At 51.3% G+C, this 20,582-nt stretch overlaps 1 protein-coding gene and 1 non-coding gene across 4 annotated transcripts in view; one reads left to right on the top strand and one right to left on the bottom strand.

The window, feature by feature from the left end:
• The window catches only part of KAZN (kazrin, periplakin interacting protein), a 1,132,657-nt gene that overhangs the window by 259,354 nt on the left and 852,721 nt on the right, over nt 1–20,582 (bottom strand). The gene's annotated exons all lie outside the window — the stretch shown is intronic.
• On the top strand, nt 11,436–11,519 carry TRNAR-UCG (transfer RNA arginine (anticodon UCG)). Its single transcript has one exon. It is a non-coding gene; the product is annotated as a tRNA-Arg (tRNA).

Below are 20,582 nucleotides of genomic sequence, written 5' to 3'. Positions count from 1 at the left end.
TCTCAAAGCATCAGGAGGCTGGCCTGGAGGAAATGCATCAGTGGCCCTTCCTGATCTCTGGCTTCCAGTATGGTTTGGTCAATGGGAGACACCAGGAGGAGCCTGGAGGACGGGAGAGAGGGGCGGTCCCTTCACTGTTACTGGGGGTTGGCCCGCACGCCTTGAACCCTAAGCAGCAGCTTCGACTGGGCTGCCCCCCATTCTGCACATGTAGACTACCCATGTTGTTGAGTGCTCCCTGCCCTTTGCCCCTTGAGACCTAAAGGGGGTATCGGCTTCCTGCTGTGGCATCCCCAGGGCACTGCACTGTCCCTGTGGAGTTCTCTGAATTGAAGCTGAAGCCTTGTCAACAGTCCTTTTATTGAACTTCGTTCCCCCCAAGTTCATATGTGGAAGCCCCAATCCCCAATGTGATGGGTGTTAGGTGGTAGGGCCTTTGGAGGGTGATGAGGTCATGGGGGTGGAGACTTGGTGAATGGGATTCGTGCCTTTATTGGAGGAGGCAAGGGGTCGATCTCCCTCTGCCATGTAAGGACACAAGGAGAAGGCAGCCATCCGCGAAGCAGGAAGAGGGCACTGAATCTGCCGACACCCAGGTTATGGGACTGCCCAGCCTCCAGAACTGTGACACATAAATGTAGGCTGTGTAAGCCACCCCATCTATGTGGTTTTTGTTACTCTCCCCAAATCCCCGAGTTTGAGTGGGCCGACTGTTTTTGGCCATCTGACGGATACACTCATAGCCCACACAGGACTGGCCACCGAGTGATTGAATGGCATCAACTACCTAAATCAAAAGAGGGAGAAAGACACAGAATAGTCCAGCAGGCCAAGGAGCAAGAACCCCCCCCCCCCCCAAACCCCAGCATTTTCAGCTAAGGGGCCGAGTCTTAACTCCCAAATACGTTATGCAAAAAAGCGCCAGGGAGCCATTAAGGTCGGGGGGCTTGGCGGGGCTGGGAGGAGAGGGATGTCGTTGGGTATGCAGGGGTTAAGCTTCCAGTGCAGCATGGCCAGCACGACCCACTTTGCGATTTTTCTGCCAAAAATTTTTAAATGAAACAGCTGTGTATGAGCAAAACTGCTGAGAACGGTTCCAGCTCCAAGCATGAATCTGAATCACTCATGTTCGGGATTTGATGGGCTGTGTAATTGCTCTAAACCCTATTATCTTCCCTAGCAGTTGTTGAAGTGTCATTAGGACACCTCAAATGAAAGGCTAAATTCTCCTATATACACAATTTTAATAATTACAGTGCTTTTTTTTTTTTTTTTCTATTTCGAAATGTGAAGCTCTGCTCAAAAAGGGAGGTACCAGGATTACAGAATTGCAGCACAGACTTCTGAAGCCAGCCTGGGATGTCATTAAATATATTTTTTTAACTTTCCCTGGATTTTCCTGACCAGTTAATCTTTTCTGATTGTTGTTTTCTATTCTACGCAGAACAGAAGAGAGCAGGGCATGATGGGTAACAGGAGTAGCAACAATCTGCAAACATTTACTGAGCACCTACTATGTGCCAGTCACTGTGTCAGGGCCTGGCAACGTTCAGAATGGGCAAGCCCGAGGAAACCATTGCAATCTTTGTGCGACGTCACACAATCTTGTAGTTTATTTTCTTTTATGTCTCTGCTCTGCTACAGAGGGACGGCCTGCACGTAGAGTTGTAGCTCGGTCATCTTTGTATCCAAAGTACGTAGCCCGGCTCAACCAGCATTTCTTGAAAGACTGAGTGAGTGTTGGTGGAGTGCACACAACGGGCCAAGAAGCCCTCTGGGTGCAGGGGTGTGGCCACAAACAAGGCAGATACAGTCCCTGCTTTCTTGGAGCACACAGTAGGGGTGCAGAGGCAAGATGCAATGAACAAGTACACGATCAGCATGATGAATGTCATGGAAGAGAAAGTACTGGATGTTCTGGCCCAAGTAAATCAATCAACGTCAGTGCACCGGTAATTGGCACTTTGCAGTCAGGGCATTGCAGGAAGTTACAAAGGTGTAGAAGAGGTACCCATTGGCCACTGGGTAGCTGTTGGAGATTGGGCAAGTTACCTCTCTAAACCCTGGTTTCCCATTTATTTATTTATTTTTATTTATTTTTTTTACATGTATTTATTTTCTTTTTTTATTTTTTTTTTTTAAAAATTTTTTTTTTCAACGTTTATTTATTTTTGGGACAGAGAGAGACAGAGCATGAACGGGGGAGGAGCAGAGAGAGAGGGAGACACAGAATCGGAAACAGGCTCCAGGCTCTGAGCCATCAGCCCAGAGCCCGATGCGGGGCTCGAACTCACGGACCGCGAGATCGTGACCTGGCTGAAGTCGGACGCTTAACCGACTGCGCCACCCAGGCGCCCCTACATGTATTTATTTTCGAGAGACAGAGAGAGACAGCGCACAAGTGGGGGAGGGGCAGAGAGAGAAGGAGACACAGCATCCGAAGCAGGCTCCAGGCTCCGAGCTGTCAGCACAGAGCCCGACGCGGGGCTCAAACCCACAAACCGCGAGATCATGACCTGAGCCGAAGTCAGACGCTCAACCGACTGAGCCCCCCAGGCGCGCACCGCCCCCCGCTCCCCAGTTTCCCATTTACAACATGAGAATGATACTATGTAACTCTCACTGCTGGCTCCCTTGATGTCCACCCTTTGGTGTTAAAGCCAGTATAATCTCCTTTCCTTGAGTGTGGGCAGGACCTACAACTAACTTCTAACAATTATTATATGGTAAAGATGATGGGATGTCATCCTGTCATTGGATTATGATCAATCTATCTAGAAAGATATGTATGTACGTATGTATCATCTCTATCTATCTACTGGTCTATCAATCATCTCTTGCTATATCTATGTGTCTATATCTTTTATCTACTATTATATCTATTATTTATTACCTGTTATTATATATATCTATTATCTACTCTTTATCATCTCTTTTTTCTCTTTCTCTCTCTGTGTCTGTGTGTATGTGTATATATCTATATATATATATATGTAGGTATATATATATTTAGATACATCTAGTTATATCATCTTCCTATCTACATACACTTACCTACCGATTCTAACCTACATCTCTGCCTTGCTTGTACACACAAGAGAGACTCTCCGTGCTGGCTCCACAAAGTCAGCAGCCACGCTGAGGAAGTATGGCAGCTGAACTGTGGGTGGCCTCTAGAACCGTGAGAGCTGATAGCCAGCAAAATGCCACTCACACAGCCACGAGGACATGAATTCTGACAACAACCTGAGAGGTTTGGGAAGCAGATTCTTCCACCGTCGAGCCTCCAGATGAGAATGCATCCAGGCCTCCGCCCTGACTGCAGCCTTGGGAGACCCTGGGCAGGGGACCCGGGTAAGGACTCCTGACTCCCAGGAACCGTGAAATAACAAATGTGTATTGGTTTGCTCACTACCTTCGCAGCACTTTGCCACGTAGCAATAGATAACTAACAACATGGCTGGCACACAGAAGGTTCTGAGAGTTGGAGGTGAAGGAAAGCACAGGAAAACAGATCAGCAAAGCCTCTCTGACCGTCTCTCGCCTCGCCACCCCCAAATCCTAACAGAAGAGGGCATCCCGAACGGCTCAGGGCTGCAACAACATCAGCCTTGCTACGGTGCCTGGGTTTGGAACGAGAAACATCACCCAAGAACGCTTCCTAGAAAGGCAGATGCCCCAAGTCGTGCACACTCTGGGTTCACTCATCTCAGTGCTGACAGCCGCAGTGCTGGAGCTGAGAAGAAGTGCTGGAGAAACGGCAGGACCCCCATTATCTGCCCAGAACTAGGATGACAAGGCCAATAATGACGGGCTGTTAGCTTCCTCGTCACGGCCTGATGCAGGGACAGATGTGGAGCTGCGCAGAACTCCCCAGCCTCCGCCAGGCAACGCAGTGGCCCTGGGTGGCGGAGCACAGGCTTCGCCATCTGCTTGGAAGATGGATGCAACCGCCCAGGTTTGTGGGCACAAAATGGGAGACGCGTGCCCGGCTTGTTTCCAGACTTACCTGATTGAATTTCAGCACCACGTCTGAGATGGCTCTGATTTCTCGGATTCATTCTGCCCTGCCCAAATCTGTAACGATTCATACTGATGTGTCAGTCTCTAGCTCTCCGTCATAGCGGAGGAAGCAAGCCCCGCTTCACACGGCTGTTGGAAGTCTTTATCATCAACATTATTGTCCAGAATGCTGCTAACAGATCGTACTGCACCAGAGGCAGGCCAATGGCTGGACTATAGCATCTCATTTAACTTCCCCAACACCCTGGGAGTTGGGTGCTCTGGATAACCCATACTACAGGTGGGTAAGCTGAGGCACGGAGAGGCCAAATGACTGGCAGTGTCACCACGTGAAGTGCTTCTGATAATACTCAGCACACAGAGGGACAGATCCCCTGCTCTCCCCTCCACGGACCCTGTTACACACGATTGTGGCATTTACCATTATCACGTGACCACCTTCCCAGTGACCTACACAGCCCCTACCTTGTGATCTTTCTGCACAGGAAGCGTCTGAACAGGTTGGTTCCCACGGGTGGGATGCACTAAAAGCCCAGGCTGTAATCAGAACAGGCTCACGGGTGGGTGTGAAGTCCACTCGACCACCCCCACCTCACCCCTAATGCCCTCTGTTGCTGCCTGCTGGGCTGGAGCCTTGCTCAGGGGCATTTCGGGAAGCTCCGGGAAGCTCTGGGCGTGCCCCGTGGGCCTGGGTCTGGGGGTGCAGATAGTCTGGCACCCAGTCCCTGCTCTGGAACAGGGCCGGGTGGGAGCCCTTGCAGGGTCTCTGCAGGACCGGGAGGCCAGTCTCCTGTCTGCCTTCGGTCAGAGCACGAGGCAGGGACTGGGAGCGGGGACCAACTGCAGACACAGCCTCCAGCATGTTGTCACATTCAACTAACTGTCTTCTGTGGCCACAGGAAGTCAGGCCAGATTTCCTTGAAATCCCAGGAAACTTTCCTTGGTGGACACCAGGGTGAATGGTCTAACACTGATTTTCACCCAATCGCAAATGTGCTCCATGACAGTGGACGGTGCCCACGCCTTGTTGACAGACAGCGATGTGAGACCCAGTCGACTGGGAGTCATGGTAATGCCCTGCCCACCCCCCCCCCCCCCCCCCCCAGCTCCTGGAGGGTGATCAGCCTGGACCCACTAGGAGCTAGGAACTAGGGACCGAGTCTCTCACGCACTGTTGACTTGCAAGGGAAGGAAGAGAACTTGGCTTCCCTCCGTGCCTACTCTGCCCCGGACAACACTCCCAGCGAGCAAGGCATTATTTTTATTCCCCTCCGTTCCATTTATCCGTCACTGCAGGACCCATCGCCCCAGAACTGAGTGACCTGAAATAACGATCGTTTATTCTGCTCGTGACTCTGCACGATGGGCACACGGACGGCCTGTCTCTGCTCCACATGGCATGAACTGAGGCAGCTTCGGTGGGGCTGGAAGACCCACTTCCAAGATAGCTCATGTGCGCGGCTGCTGAGTAGACGGTGGCTGTCGGCTGGAGCTCCTCTCCATGTAGACCTCACCGTGAGGCTGCTTGGGCTGCCTCCCCACAGGGCGGCTGAATTCCAGGAAGTCGGGGTGGAATCTACAAGGCTTTGCAGGTGACCCAGCCTCGGGGGTCCGAGACTCTAACGGCTGCCACACTCTTTTGGCCCCTCGGGTCACGAAGACTAACCCAGATTCAAAGGGAGGGGGACTGGATTCCGCTTCTCAATGGGAGGAGCGGCAAAGAACCGTGCGGCCCTAGTCACTCCACCACGCCCACTTTCCAGACGGAGAGACTGAGGTCTCGGAGACATTTAGCACCCCCCACAGGCAGCAGCTGGAAGGCCGCGGAGATACCGAGTTGGAACCCAGGTCTGCATAAGGTCGGAACAAAAGCCCCTCCCACTCTACCAAGGTGTGCTTCAGACCCGCAAGCTAATGTAAATGGTGGGCTGGTTTAGTTAACAGGGTGTGCCTTCAGAAATAGGTCCAGAAAGACGATTAAAAATAAGGCCGTGCTTGGATTTCTTTTTTTTTTTTTTTTAAATTTTTTTTTCAACGTTTTTATTTATTTTTGGGACAGAGAGAGACAGAGCATGAACGGGGGAGGGGCAGAGAGAGAGGGAGACACAGAATCGGAAACAGGCTCCAGGCTCTGAGCCATCAGCCCAGAGCCCGACGCGGGGCTCGAACTCACGGACCGCAAGATCGTGACCTGGCTGAAGTCGGACGCTCAACCGACTGCGCCACCCAGGCGCCCCTGGATTTCTTAAGACCATATGAGTTTTCCTAAGCATTCGGTTTCTTTTCCGAGAGCCAAGTTCAGTCAAAGATTTCATGGGCTAACACTTCGTCAGAACACAAAAAGCAGGCGATGTGGACTAGAAAAATAATTCCTGAATTTGTCCACATCTTCCTTCTCTCTGGCCAACATTCTTGTCCCACTACCCCTCCACTGAAGAAGCTGGAGATATGTGGGTGCCCCGGGCCCCGGGAGGCTGTGTACCGTTTACTCCGCATATGTACTGCACAAGGAGATCAGTGGAGAGTTGAAAAGCCTTGAGACTTAACCTGTGCTCCTCTCCCCAAGCCTTGTGTCATGGCCTGGGACTGAGTCCGTCTGGAGAAAGGTCGGCATTTCCTATCTTGCTAAAGGTAGCTATGGAAGGTTAACCTGCCAGGTGAGACTAACAATGGGGCAAACTTCAAACCAATGCCATCTAAATTACCTCGAGGAGAGTCTGAGCATCTCAAGGGAAAGGTAGAGAAGGAGAATGTGACAACTCTTCTAACATCTCAAGCATTTGTGCTCTAGCTACAAATTTGCATACTCTCCTCAGAAAAACGATTCTTCGGGCTTGGGACCACCTTCCCGAGTGGGCAACTCAGAGATCGTCGATCCCTGGGGTATCGGCATGCCCTTTAAAGGTCTTGCCCTTCTTGCTGCGTGACCTTGGGTCGAGATGATAGCATCTCAGGGCTTGTCACTTCTCCTGGGAAACCGGGATCATGATGATCGTTAAATCTAAGACAGTATTATTTACAACACGCACCATTATTTTATGCATTACCAAGAAAACAAACCTGCCAATTAAACTGATGTGCCTTTGATGCTAAGATGTACCCTAATTTCAGAGGTAAACATGGAAGCAAAATCAGTCTTCGAATCGATGGCATTTAGGAAAATGGCTCGCCTCCCGATAAGATGTTGTGCAAAAAAAAAAAAAAAAAAAAAAAAAAAAAGCTTTGTAAACTATAAAGTGCTGAAATTAATTCTTCTTAGACATAGGCACTTTCAAAGGACTTCGTCTTTAAGACTAATGTACTATTAGATTCTCCTAAGCCTTATATAATTGTTTTAATGTACTCACTTAAGTAGTTCCAAAAGCTGCATTTTTACAGTGCCTGAGTCTGAATTGCGTTTCTACATTTATAACATTCCCACCCTCTTATGATTTATTTGTGTAGAATCAACTTGTGAGTTTTCCCTTGAATGGGATTCAAGATCTGGGGCTTGATTCATAGTTCGAATTGACTAACATTTGGAAACAATGAACTGTGTTGTCTAAACACATAAATACCGCAAGAGAAAGGTAGCTAATTACTGGGAGGGAGGAGGCTGGGAGAGGAAAACACCATAAAATCCTGTTCAGCCTCAGGGTGGGGGGCAGGGAGCACTCCTCGGGCCACGTTTCCCAGGCTGCTTTGAGGTTGGAAATGGCTGAGAGGTTTGGCCTTGCGGTTTCCCTCTGGAAAGAAAGAGAAATAGTCTGGAGGCCTCCAAAGAGCATTTGATCCGTAATTCTTCCAATCGGAAAAAAATCACAAGCTCTCCTGGGCCTTGGGCCTCCTCAGGCGCCAGGCTCTGACTTCTCGGCCCTTTGACCCCTCGGTGGGGTGGTGGGGGTGGGGTCACAGCCAGAAGGAGCCCCTCCAAGCCTCCCTCGTGTCTTTAGGGGGACAGCCTGGCGTCCCCCACACAAGCCACACCTTGGAATCAGACAGACCAGAGTTTACGTCCTGCCTCTGTCACTTGTCAGCACGTTGCTACTGGACTTCTCTGCACCTCAGTTTCCTTATTTGTAAGGTGACGTGGAGTGGCTGTAGGGGGTAAGTGTCCGTCCAAGTGTCCCGAACAGAGCCCCTCAGTGACTCCGTCGAGAACCCGCTCACGGACTCTCTGGCTCACATTCAGCTAATAGTTGCTGGCCCCTCCCCCGCTCCCCCAGCGTGCGGCAGGCAGTGTGGGGCTTGGGGACACTGCGACCAGGAAGACGGGTCTGGCCTCTGCTCCCACAGGCCTTGAGAGTCTGGGGCTGGCAGCAGATCATCCGGCAGTAAGCAAACAAACATAGTAAGACATTCAGGGGGTGATGAGGGCCAGGGAGAGAAGAAAGCAAGGCACTGGGTGGTCAGAGAAGCCTGCCCACGAAGGTACCTCCAGGCCATGATCCCTCAGCCCTATGCTTCTCACCCGGGGGTTGGGGGGGGGGGGCGACTCTACCCCCAGGTGGCGTGTGGCAATGTCTGGTGACGTTATTATGACAGGGTGGGGGTGGTTACTGGCACACAGTAGGTGGAGGCCAGGGATGCTGCTAAAAATCCCACAGTGCACAGAACAGCCCCCACCCCACACAACCCCTCGGAGGATGAGCGGGCCCCCGATGTCAATAGCGCTGAGGCTGAGCAACCCTGATCGGCTCCATTACTCTGTGCTATGTTCTTTGCGCCGCTCAGCAGAGCTGATGGCCGGGAAAACCCCTCAGTGCAAGGGACCTACAGTGGGTGACATCGGAGACCAGCCGCCCAGGCAGCGCCCCCTCCCATGGTGGGCGGGCATGTGACAATGCCTAGGGTACAGTCCCACCCCTCCTGGCCTAGGTTGTTCCAGAAAGCTTCTTCTGCTAACTAAAGAGCAAAAAAAAAAAAAAAAAGAAAAAATATCAAACAACATAGGAATCCGGGGGTGGCTCTAGCCAGCTTTGGGGAAAATGGATTCAGGAACACTTCCATGAGATCCAGTAACAGACTGTCCTGGTCCAGTAAGTGCATCCTCCCTGCACCCCGCTGCACCACCCCCCCACCCGCCCCGCCCCGCCAAGTTTCTGGGCCTACATACGGTGAAAGGAAAAGACCAGATGCTGGGAGAGATGCTGCCTCTAACAGGCACATAGGTGTAGCGGGAGGTGACAGCCGGCAGCCTGGCAGTGAGGGAGGACGCGGCCCGTCACACAGAGCGAGCAAAAGAATTCAGAGAGCACAACGGTCTGGGGCCATTTGGACCCTGCGGGGAACCTCTGCGTTACACAACACTGAGACACGAGACACGCAGGCCAGCTTGCACCGTTCCTGCCTCCCCACCGATACCCGCCCCCCCGCTCCCACGCCATCAGGACTCTGATGGTGCTTGGGAGACAATATGCACAGCCCTAACGCTGTCCGAAACCAGCCACGGCCACTTCATTCTTCTTTGCCAGTGATTTGTTCTAGGGATGGTCGTGTGACCCTCTTCTAGTCGATAAGGAGGGTAAGTCGGCTTGAGAGCTTCTGGGGAAGATTTTCCTCTCTGACAAAGCAGAGGGCCACATGACCAGCACATCGTTATTTTACCAGCACTCTTTTATTCCTGTTTGGGGAACGGGCTTGTGAGAAAGGATGTGATGCTTGGAGCTCTGGCAGCCATTTTGTGACTATCAGGGAAGGGGTTCCCCAACATGCTGAGGGTGGAAGGAAGGGAACATAGAAAGAATCTGGATCCTCAATGACAGGGCAGAGCCCTAAGCCAATTCTGCAACCTTAAGACTTTTTGTTATGTGAGAAATGAAATGGGGGTGCTTGGGTGGCTCAGTCAGTTAAGTGTCCAACTTAGGCTCAGATCACAATCTCACGGTTCGTGGGTTCGAGGCCCGTGTCAGGCTCTGTGCTGACAGCTTGGACCCTGGAGCCTGCTTCTGATTCTGTGTCTCCCTCTCTCTCTGCTCCTCCCCCACTTGTGCTCTGTCTCTCTCTCTCTCTCTCTCAAAAATAAACATTAAAAAAAAAAAAGAAATCAAATGCATTTATCATTGAAGCCTCTATTAGTTGGGCATTTTGTTACCTGTAACCCAAAGCATCCTAAATAATATGGTTTCTTTTTGTAATAATACCTCTCAGAAAATGTCCATCCCCAGAGGTTAACATTTTAAAAGATGCTCTCTCTAGAACGGACGAAGCATCAGTTATTTAAAAACCTCTTTACTCTGGAATGATGCCCTCTACCCCTGCGGTTTCCACAAAATACAAAATGACTGTATTTAATTGTACGCAGAGTCATGTGATCTATGACATACATCATCTCTGCTTTCGCACGGTGACTTAATGCTCATGATCTCCATTCGTGGGCCCAGAATCTCAATACTAGAAATGGCACTTCAAGCCGATTTCCTCCATAATCTCCTCATCTGTCGTCTGTCTCCATCCCCACCCCAGGTAGTACTGACTCGTTTGCCTGGTGAGCACACGATAAAGAACTGAGCCTCCATGGCCGGCCCCTCCTTTCTCCTTCCTCTTTCGAGCGACCTGCTCACAGAAAGGGCACATTCTGCTCTGCTCCTCCACAAACTTAGGAGGGGAAGGGCAGCCTCCACCCCTGGGGGAAGGGGAACCTGCTTCAGGCCAGTGCTACCTGCGTCTGGGTGGGGAAATATGTCTAATTAGGGAGCCCACCTGCCTTCCCTCATAGTCACACAATGGCTGCCAGAGCTCCAAGCATCACCTCCTTTCTAGCAAACCCACTGCCCAAACAGGAACAAAGGAGTGGTAAAAAAAAAAATAAAAAATAAATAAATAAATAAATAAATAAATAAATAAATAAATTTTCTAGTCACGTGGCCCTCTGCTTTATCAGAGAGGAAAATCTTTCCCGGAAGCTGCCAAGCCAACTTACCCTCCTTGTTGACTAGAATGAGGTCACATGACCATTCCTAGAACAAATCACTGGCAAAAAGGAATGAAATGGCCATGGCTGATTTCAACCTGTGACATAGGACACATTCTCCAATGTTATCTTTGTCCGAAATGAAGATGATATTTGGGTCTCGCAGTGTGTGACTGGGGTGAGTTCAGAGAATGGACCCTTCTGGTTCCTCTAGGCAGAAAAGTATTTACTACAGGATATTGATTATATTGTGTGATTATAGGAAGAGCCTAAGGAACACAGCTCTCAGGAATGAAATCCACACCAGGAAACTGCTGCATCTTCTATGAATCAGATGTTGGCAGCCCCAGGACTTTACCTCCTTGGCCACAATCAGGAAGCTACCCCTTCCTCTGCTTCTCCTGCAACCACACCACGCATGCCAAGACTGCGGCCAGCTGGGCCCACCTCCCAGGCCACTGCTAAAGCGACCACGGAGAAGTAAAAATAAAATGTTAAAACGAATTTTAAAAAATGGGGCGGCTGGCTGGCTCAGTCGGTTGAGCATCTGACTTCGGCTCAGGTCGTGGTCTCCCGTCCGTGGGTTCGAGCCCCATGTCGGGCTTTGTGCTGACAGCTCAGAACCTGGCTCCTGCCTTGGATTCTGTGTCTCCCTCTCTCTCTGCCCCTCCCCTGTTCACGCTCTGTCTCTGTCTCTCAAAAAATAAAAATAAAACGCTAAAAAAAAAAAAAAAATTGAAAGTGACCACAGAGAAAGAAAGGACCTTAGATACATGCTTGCCTGCTGAAGTGTAGAAGCAGCGGGCAGGTGTCTCTGCCTCCCCCCTACGTCCCAAACCTCCCCTGAATTCGTCTGTGTGGTCAAAGCAGAACCACATGAAGAACTCTAGCTGCAAGGGAGTCCTGACGCCGAGTTCCCAGCTTTCCCCCCTGCAGGACAGGTAGACCCAGGGGAATGGGATGAAGTGGTCCATGAACTTCTGTTCTCCACACCCATCTGCACAGTGGCTAGGGGCACACATATAGAATCAGACTTCCTGGATTCAAACCCAGCTCTGCCATGTACAAGCCCAGCGACCTTTGGCACGCCACCGAGCTCAGTGTGCATCAGTGTCTCCATCCATAAAATGGGGATAATAGTAGGACCTGCTTTATAGGATTGTTCTGAAGACTAAATGTTGCCTTTATTGAAACCCTTGCTGCTTGCTGTCACGAACTCAGAAACAGAACTGATTCAGGCAGGGAGGGAACCTGGGCACGTAGGACACATAGAACTGTAGTCAACACATTATAAGTGCCACAGAAGCGTTTGCTATTCAGAAAGTATTCTGAAACTTCAAAAGCTACTCCCCAGTGACAGCTTAAGATTAGAAGGGACAGGGGCACCTGGGTGGCTCAGTCGGTTGAGCATCTGACTTTGGCTCAGGTCATGATCTCGCAGTTCGTGAGTTCAAGCCCTGAATCGGGCTCTCTGCTGTCAGCACAGAGCCCGATTCAGATCCTCTGTCCCCGTCTCTCTCTCTCTCTCTGCACTCCCTGCTCGTGCTCTCTCTCTAGCTTTCAACAATAAAAATAAACATTAAAAAAAAATCAGACACGGACAGCAGTGGTTAGAAGGGTGTGTGTGTTAGATGTGTACAGATCAACAAAGAATTAAAGATGTCCAAATTCCTTAATGATAGCACTGTCAGGAAGCTTTGTGTTTTCTCGAAAAGGCTGAGACAGTGAAGAAAATGGAAGGAAGGTCATGCCTGACCGCATGCTCTCTGACTCCCAAGGTTTTCCCTGGCAACTGGACCTGTGTCCGTTTTCTCCGAGGGCCATCCAGTTGAGGAGGCCCAAATGAGAAGGTGTCCACAGGGGATGGCTGGCTTCAAGCATAATTCAGTGTCCTGGCAGGGGGTTGGCCTGACAGCTGATGAAAACAAAATATAATGAAATGTCAACCAAAGCGGACATGGCAGGGCATCGGCTGACATGTCAAGCCGGTCGCCAAACTCCCTCCCGCGGTATGCCAATCACGTGTGGCTGCCCCTCTGGGGTGACGTGACCAAAAGGCACCGGCATCAGATGCTGACACAAAAGGAACAGTGTCTGGGGCCACTGGCGGAGGGGTGGTCACACCCTTGAGGGGCTGTGGGCTTTCTCCTTCGGGCCAGAGGGCCCACTAAGGGCTCTTCGTACTGTCTGGGGCTTGGGAAGAAAGAACATCGGGGGCCGTGCCCTCACATCCGTGTTCCTGCCTGGCTTCCAGAACTGGAATATTGAGATGAGAGATAACTCACCTGTTCCTCCTAAGAAAGACTATTCCAAATGACAGGGACCGCTGAGTCCTTCCCGTGCAGTACGGGTGTGCTAATTGTCCTTTAATTGCATTATATCGCTAGTGTCAACGATGGTCCCTTTTGTCCCAGCATCCATTCCCCTTTCCTGTGCAGTTATGGAATATTCCTTCCATCCCCCATCCCTGTCCCCCAAGCCCACCAATGCAGGTAGGCACATGGGAGCCCAGGGACTCCGCTTCCCAGGATCCTTTGCAGCTAAGCTCTGCTGCATGGCACATTCTGGTCAATGGAAAGTGGCTGGGACCAGCTTCCGAACGTGCAGATCACGTGGGTTTAGAGAATCTGCCTCTGCTTCCATGTTCCCCCTCTGTGGCTGCAAAGTGTGTGGAGGCAGCTTCACCCAATGGGTAAGTCCCCAATACTGAGCAGAGCAACAAGGTAGAAGGAACCTGGGTCCCTCGACAAGCTCACGGGGCAGAGCTGCCCCCGACCATCCTCTTCTAGGCTTTTACGAAAGAGAAAAATGCACTGGGAGCTCGTTCCCTGCCTTTCAGGCCTTTTTAAATAACACTTCAGCTGCACCCTGACGAACGCAAATTTGATCTTCGCAATAACCTTGCAAGATAGGTCTGATTTCCTCTCCATTTTGTCAAGGAGCACCCCAAGGTTCAGACAGGTTAAGCGGCTTGCCCACGGTCACAGCAGTATGAAATGGCAGGGCCGGGACGTGACTCCAAATGTAGCTGTAACCAAAGCGTATGCCCTTACGTATTGCTCAGGGTTCTCGCTTCCCTTGGCAGTGCCTGTGCTGATGGCTCTTTCCCCACGTCTACACATTTTAAGACGTTGGGACAAAGAACCTGATATACTCTCTTCAAAGAGAAAGGAAGGGGGGAGGCCTCTTTTTCCTTGGTAAATCTGAGTGTTGGAGACTTTGGGGGCTCAGGGTGTGATCAATTGGGGTGATGAGCTGACATCTGTTATTTTTGCCTCCAGTCCCCCATTCTGGTACAAGCACCCAGATTTTGCATGGGGAGGGGGCCTCCCCTGCACTCTTCATTCATGTTGCTCATGCTGGTTGACCCCACTGGGCCCGAGTTAGGCCAACGTGTCCCCATCGCGGACATTGGCGTTTTGGTGGGGAGACACAAATCTTTCAGGGCTAGAATTCGTTCATTCCAGCAGCAAACCCCACAGGACTGTCCACAGGTCCCTGCTACCTGGAACCCCGTGCTGCCCTGAGTCCTGACCCTTCCGAGGCTTGCTCGTCAGCTCTTCCTCTGATGTGGAGAGAGCTCTGTCACATCCTTCCTTCTGAGCAACCCTGTCTCTGCTCACATTTTTTCCAGGACTGGTCTTTCTTCCTTTCAAAGACCCCACCTGATAGAGCTGCTCTCAGCCCAAGGCAGAGGGGGATGGCTCAGACCACGTCCAAAGACGACACTGAGGTTTCCAAGCACACAATCTGGGAGCCCTGGAGCTGGACTCAGAGGCCAGCGTCACTAGGTCAGGAGCTGGTGGGTCCAGGAAGGGGAACAGAGGCAGGTGGGAGTCTGGGGAGAAGATAGAGGACCAGGACTGACTGGGCGGGTGCACGACTGTTTATCTCGCTGGCTTCTGGGGTGTAGGTGAGTTCAGATAAAACTCTCCATGTTCACTGGGGGACAGGATCTGCGTTGGTGCTCTGTGTCCTGGCACATGGACCAGGCCCAGAAGAAATGCCACCAAGGCTTTTGCCTGCTGGCCACGCCCAGTGTCCCTGGAGCCCCGCTGTGGAGCGCTGGCCCACCCCGGAGCAGAGGGCAGCAGAGCGAGGCCCGGCAGCCTCTCTCCAGGCCCAGGGAGAGCAGCGCCCGGGGAAGCACAGTCATACAGCACTTGAGTACCTCTCTCCCCAGACGGAGCTGGATTTATGGGGCCCACTCGTGGCTCTGCTTCATTCCGGATGCAGAGACCCAGCTGGGGCATCATTCATGAAGGACAGCCCAAGCAACGGGCAGCTGGGCCCCCCAGCTCCTCCAGCCTTGCACCACTGGGGACCAGAAAGCGATGGCGGCTCTGGGACCTCGTTCCCTGGTCCTGTCTGCAGGGGCCTCCGATGCATGGACTTTCTGATCCTGAGTATCAGCACCCCGCCACCCCCCCGCCCCTGCTGCCCCAGCACACCCTCAGGTCTGGTGCTGGCCAGAGGGCAGGGTTGCATATCAGTCACAGACACAGCAGGGGACGGTGGTGAATGGTCAGTGGGTCTGAGTCCCCCCTCTGCAGATCTCTGATGAGGTGATCGAGGACACCCTGCTCCATTTCTCTGAGCCTCAGTTTCCTCCTCTGAAAAATGTCCTTCTCAGGACACTGTGTGGGTCAAGGGAGATCTCTAACACGGTATTTGCTGTGTCATGAGCCCTCCATAAATGGTGGCCACGGCCGCAGTATTAGGCATAGTAACACAAATGTCTTATTTTTCCCATAATCACTTTCACAATCACAAATCACATTCCATTCTCCTGACCACACCGGGAGGAGCATGGGTCAGACGGCAATTGTTTCCATGTTAGCAGTGAGGGAATCAGGCCCTGAGGGGTCAGGTGGCTTTTCCGACTGAGCCACCCAGGCGCCCCTGGAAGAGATCGTTTTAAAATGGAGGGTGTGACAGAGGGAGGCTCTGGAAGGGTCAGGAGAACAGCCCCCTTTAGTGCAAAGAAGGAGGGATTGAAGAGAGACCTTGCAGCAAGCCGTGTTGGTAAATTCATCACTGGTGTGTGACAGACAGAGCAGGCTGTCAGAACCTTCCCGATGAAGCCCGCGATATGATGAATGACTTGTCTTGAGCAGCCCATCCTTCTCCTCCTTCTCCCCCTCCCCCCATTGGGAAATGGAGATTCTACGGAGGACAGCCCATCCTAAATCACCATCCCTTCTCTTTCAGTTTCAGAGGGGCCCGGAATGCCCTAGGGTCAAGGACTCGGCTAATTTGTGAGCTGCACTCGGGGTGGAAGTCACCTGCAACTCTGCTGGCCCCTGTCTGCATCACGGCTCCTTGCAACACTGACAAGTAAGCTTGGCCCCAGACACACGAACGTGCTCCTGGTCTTGACTTCCAGAGAAAAACATTCCCAGAGGAGCCCGTTGAGGTATCACGGAAAGAGAACCACAACGATGTGGAAACACCCCGAGACTGTGCTCCGTGTGGCGTTCGTGGACCGGCTGTCAAGGAGTTCCAGAATCGCCGCCCGGTTCCGCGGCCGCAGCGGTTAGAACGTTTCTGATCTGATCACCACGGCCCTTGCCTTATGGTCCTGTTTCCTCCCACACTTCCTTTTTTCAGATATAGAATTCATACACCATACAATTCACCTTTTAAAAGTATACAATTCAGTGGTTTTTAGTATATTCGCAAGGCTGTGCAAACCATCGCCACTATCGAATTCCAGAATATTTTCATCGCGCCAAGGAAATCCCCACCCATGAGCAGCCACGCCTGTCTCCCCTTCCCCCCGGCTCTGGCCACCACAGATCTGCCTTCTGTCTCTATGGATTTGCCTGTTCTGTACATCCCGTATGCACGAAGTCGCACGACACAGCGTTCTTTGTGGCTGCCTTCTGACAGCATCATGTTTTTTTTTTTTTTTAATTTTTTTTTCAACGTTTTTTATTGTTTTCTGTTCGAGACAGAGCACGAACGGGGGAGGGGCAGAGAGAGGGAGACACAGAATCGGAAACAGGCTCCAGGCTCCGAGCCATCAGCCCAGAGCCTGACGCGGGGCTCGGACTCACGGACCGCGAGATCGTGACCTGGCTGAAGTCGGACGCTTAACCTACTGTGCCACCCAGGCGCCCCTGACAGCATCATGTTTTGAAGGCTCCAGCCCTTTTCGAGTTATGTGTCCATGTTTCACTCCTTTCTATGGCCGGGAAATATCCCACTGTATGGACATACCACACTTTGTTTGTCCTTTCCTCAGCTGATGGACGTCTGGGTTGTTTCCATCTTCTGGCTATTGAGAATTGCGCCGCTGTGACCATTCGTGTACGAGGCCGTGTGGATGTTGGTTTTCGTTTCTCTTGTATATATACCGAGGAGTGAAATTGCTGGGTCATACGCGGTTCTTGGCATCAAGAGCATAAAAACCTTGCGACTTGACATACTGGGTCAGGAAGTATTTCTGGGCTGGGATTCTGGGCCACCCGAAATCCCTGCTGTCTTCCCGTCTGGCTCATCACGGAACTGCCATCCCACGCGCAACACCCCAAGTCTTTCAGAAGCTATTAATACCCCAGGTTGAGATCCCACGGCACGAGATCTCTAGGTGCACGGATAGATGATCTGACAATGCCTCCGTACTTCAGTACCAGAAACACGTCAGATACTTAGAACTTCGGTACGGCCTTTGGGGACATCCATTATCTAACGCTGGTTTTATCGGTCGCACGAAGATACGAAGACGCAACAAGGGAGAGGAAGTCTGGGGTCTCCAAGGCTTCCTGTAAAATACTGTGTAAGATTCCAGAAATGAGACTAAATTATACATTACATATATATTTTATTTAGTTAGAACCTCCTTTTCAAAAAGATGTTCTTCAGGGGCCTCCGGATAAAAGTCAAAGCCATTCATTAATTACATCCTGAGTCCCACCGTCACATGAGGAGTTTTGTTTTCTTGACATTGACTTGATCTGATTAAGTTAATGGTCCCCTTTTTGCAGAGCTGGCTCTGGCCAGGCCCATTTCTGATCATTTTAACAACTCGACTGGGTCCTCTAAAAATTAAATGGAAGTTAGCCTCGGACCTGGAGGTACTTTTCCATTCATTTACTGCTGGACCACGTCAATATTCTAAAGAGGTTTCGGGTGTTACTCCTTTTTGAATAATTTATCATCGGTAATGAAAGCTTTAAAAATTGGCTAACATGAAAGCAAAACCGTCATTCCCACAGGTGCCTCCAATGAAGCCTTTCTGGGCAAAAGCGATGAAAACACCCATTTCAGCTTCTGCAGCCCCCAGGCTGGTGGAGTTCACCTCACCCTGCTGGGTAGTCACTGCACATGTGCTCTGAACGCACAGTGCACGAATCAGACATAAAGCCGTGGCACAAGGGTGTAGCAGACAGGACAGGCGAGGTTATACTGCCGTAACAAACAACCCCACTACAGTCAGGGGTTTTGTTACTCATTTATGTATTTATTTTTAATTGTAATTTTGTTTCTGAGAGAGAGAGAGAGAGAGAGAGCGCCAGAGTGCAAGCGGGGGAGGAGCAGAGAGAGAGGGAGACACAGAATCCGAAGCAGGCTCCGGGCTCTGAGCTGTCCGCACGGAGCCCGACGCGGGGCTCGACCCCATGAACCGTGAGATCGTGATCTGAGCCGAAGACGGACGCTTAACCGACTGAGCCTCCCAGGGCGCCCCCAAAGCCAGAGGTTTTAAATGAGCATTTATTTCTTACTGCATTTCTTACTGTCCTTACCCTGACAAAGGAAGTAGAGCTCACCTGCTAAGACTACCGATTTCTGCATGGAGAGAAGGGTGTTTGCTGATGCACTTTGAAAAGCTGCTTGGATGCTCTGCTACTTGATTATCTGCCACGTTATAAGCAGAGGACTTCATGAGATAGTGAGCTCTCCGGCAACGTAAAGAGAGGAACTGTGTTTTCTACGTCTCCTTTGGCTTTGGTGCTTCGCCACAGGGCCATGCGTGGAGCAGGTGATCAAACTGTGTCAAAGGCAGCAGAGCACAGACAGAGGTCACGCTCATGGGTGCAAATGCTGCTTCTGGCGCTCCTGAGCTGTGTGACTCAGACAGTCTTCTTAACTTCTCTGTGCCTCAGTTTCCTCATCTATGAGGTGGGGAAATGGTGTAGTCTGGTATATAATAAAGGTGACTGAATTACTGCCTGTTAAGCACCTAGAAGAATCCCTGCAACATTACGGGCACCACGTTATCGGCTAATGAATAAATGAGAATCAGCATCTTTTGAACGTTGACTAAGGATTATTTTATCCTCACAGCAGCTCAACACAACAGGCATAGTATGGTGACCATTTTGCAGATAAGGAAACTGAGGCTTGAGGGCTAACTTGCCTGGGGTCTGAAGACTCATGGAAGACAATCTGAGCCCCAGTTGGAAGCCAGGTATTCCTGACTCCACGGCAGACACTCTGCCTCGAAGCTACGGAACCTCTATTTGCAAAAACTGAAAAAGGCTTCGGTGAGCAACAATGGTGCCCATCTCTCTTGAGCTGATGTATCGTCTTCATTCAGTCCGTTAACATTCTGGGTTCCAACATACTTCCCAATCCTCTCACGCCCATCCCTTTTTGTAGACTCCCGTCTCCTGGAATGGGTTCTAGGGTGCACTGCATCGTTCTCCCCTTGGCATTACTTACTCCAACAAAACAATTCAAAACAGCACCACCCTCTCCCTTTCCACCCCCTGCTTTACTCAAGTGGCTGTCCAATGACATGTCCACACAGAGAATTCACACCTCCTGAAACCCATGACGCCATCTCGACAATCTTCTGCCCACAGTGGACCCGGAAGCTGCGTACTGAGCCAACTTGCATCCTGCTTCTCTCTGCTGCAGTCGTGCTTTGGAGAAAAGGGCAGGTCATGCCCTCTCTCCAAGCCTCTTTTTTCTTTCTGTAAAGTTTGTCTTTCTTAAGCTCGCTCCTTCAGGTGACAGGGGGTGAGGACTCCTAATGTTAGCAAAAGGCAGTTCTTTGAGGAAGCACCCAATGGGGAGATGCTTCCATGGTGCCGTGCTTGCTAAGGGGGGGAGGGACAGTTATCTTCCAAAATGAGGGCAACGTGCAGGGCCCAGGCGAACTGGACACTTCTGTGTCCCTTTGCAACAGCAATGCACCCACCGCAGAGCTCTTGAGCAGATTCTGGGCTGCTGGAAGAATTGTCAGTTACCCCGTCTTTACGTCTAGGATGCCAGGCTCTGTTCTAGGGACTAGACACTAGGGCTGCACGGGACAAGGTCCCTGCACCGACGGAGCTCCCACCGGGTGGGTGGACTGAGATGTGCTTGTCACGGGCTGGGCTGGATGTAGCACAAGGGCTCGGGCCTCATTAAGATGTGAGCCTTGAGTCTGAAGAATGGAGGGGGCCTGAGCTCTGGCGGGGGAAAGTCAAGGGCGGGGGAGGAGACAGGTGTCTGACAAGATCATGCACAGGCCAGGGCCAACCTTGACTTGAGGCATATGGCACGTATGTGCAGGAATGACACCCAGAGTTTGGTCCACGGGAGGGCAGAGCTCTGAGAGACCAAAGACACCAGAACAAGGGATGGAGGCTGGAAAGAAGCTGATCTGGCATTTCCAATCAGAGAGAGAGAGAGAGTGCAGGTGGGAACAGAGGGGAGGTGGGGCCCACAGAGAAGT

The sequence above is a fragment of the Puma concolor genome, chromosome C1 (genome assembly GCF_028749965.1).
Source record: "Puma concolor isolate L17-30 chromosome C1, mPumCon1.1.hap2, whole genome shotgun sequence".
NCBI classification, from domain to species: Eukaryota; Metazoa; Chordata; class Mammalia; order Carnivora; family Felidae; genus Puma; species Puma concolor.
This window is presented reverse-complemented; position numbering and strand designations above follow the sequence as displayed.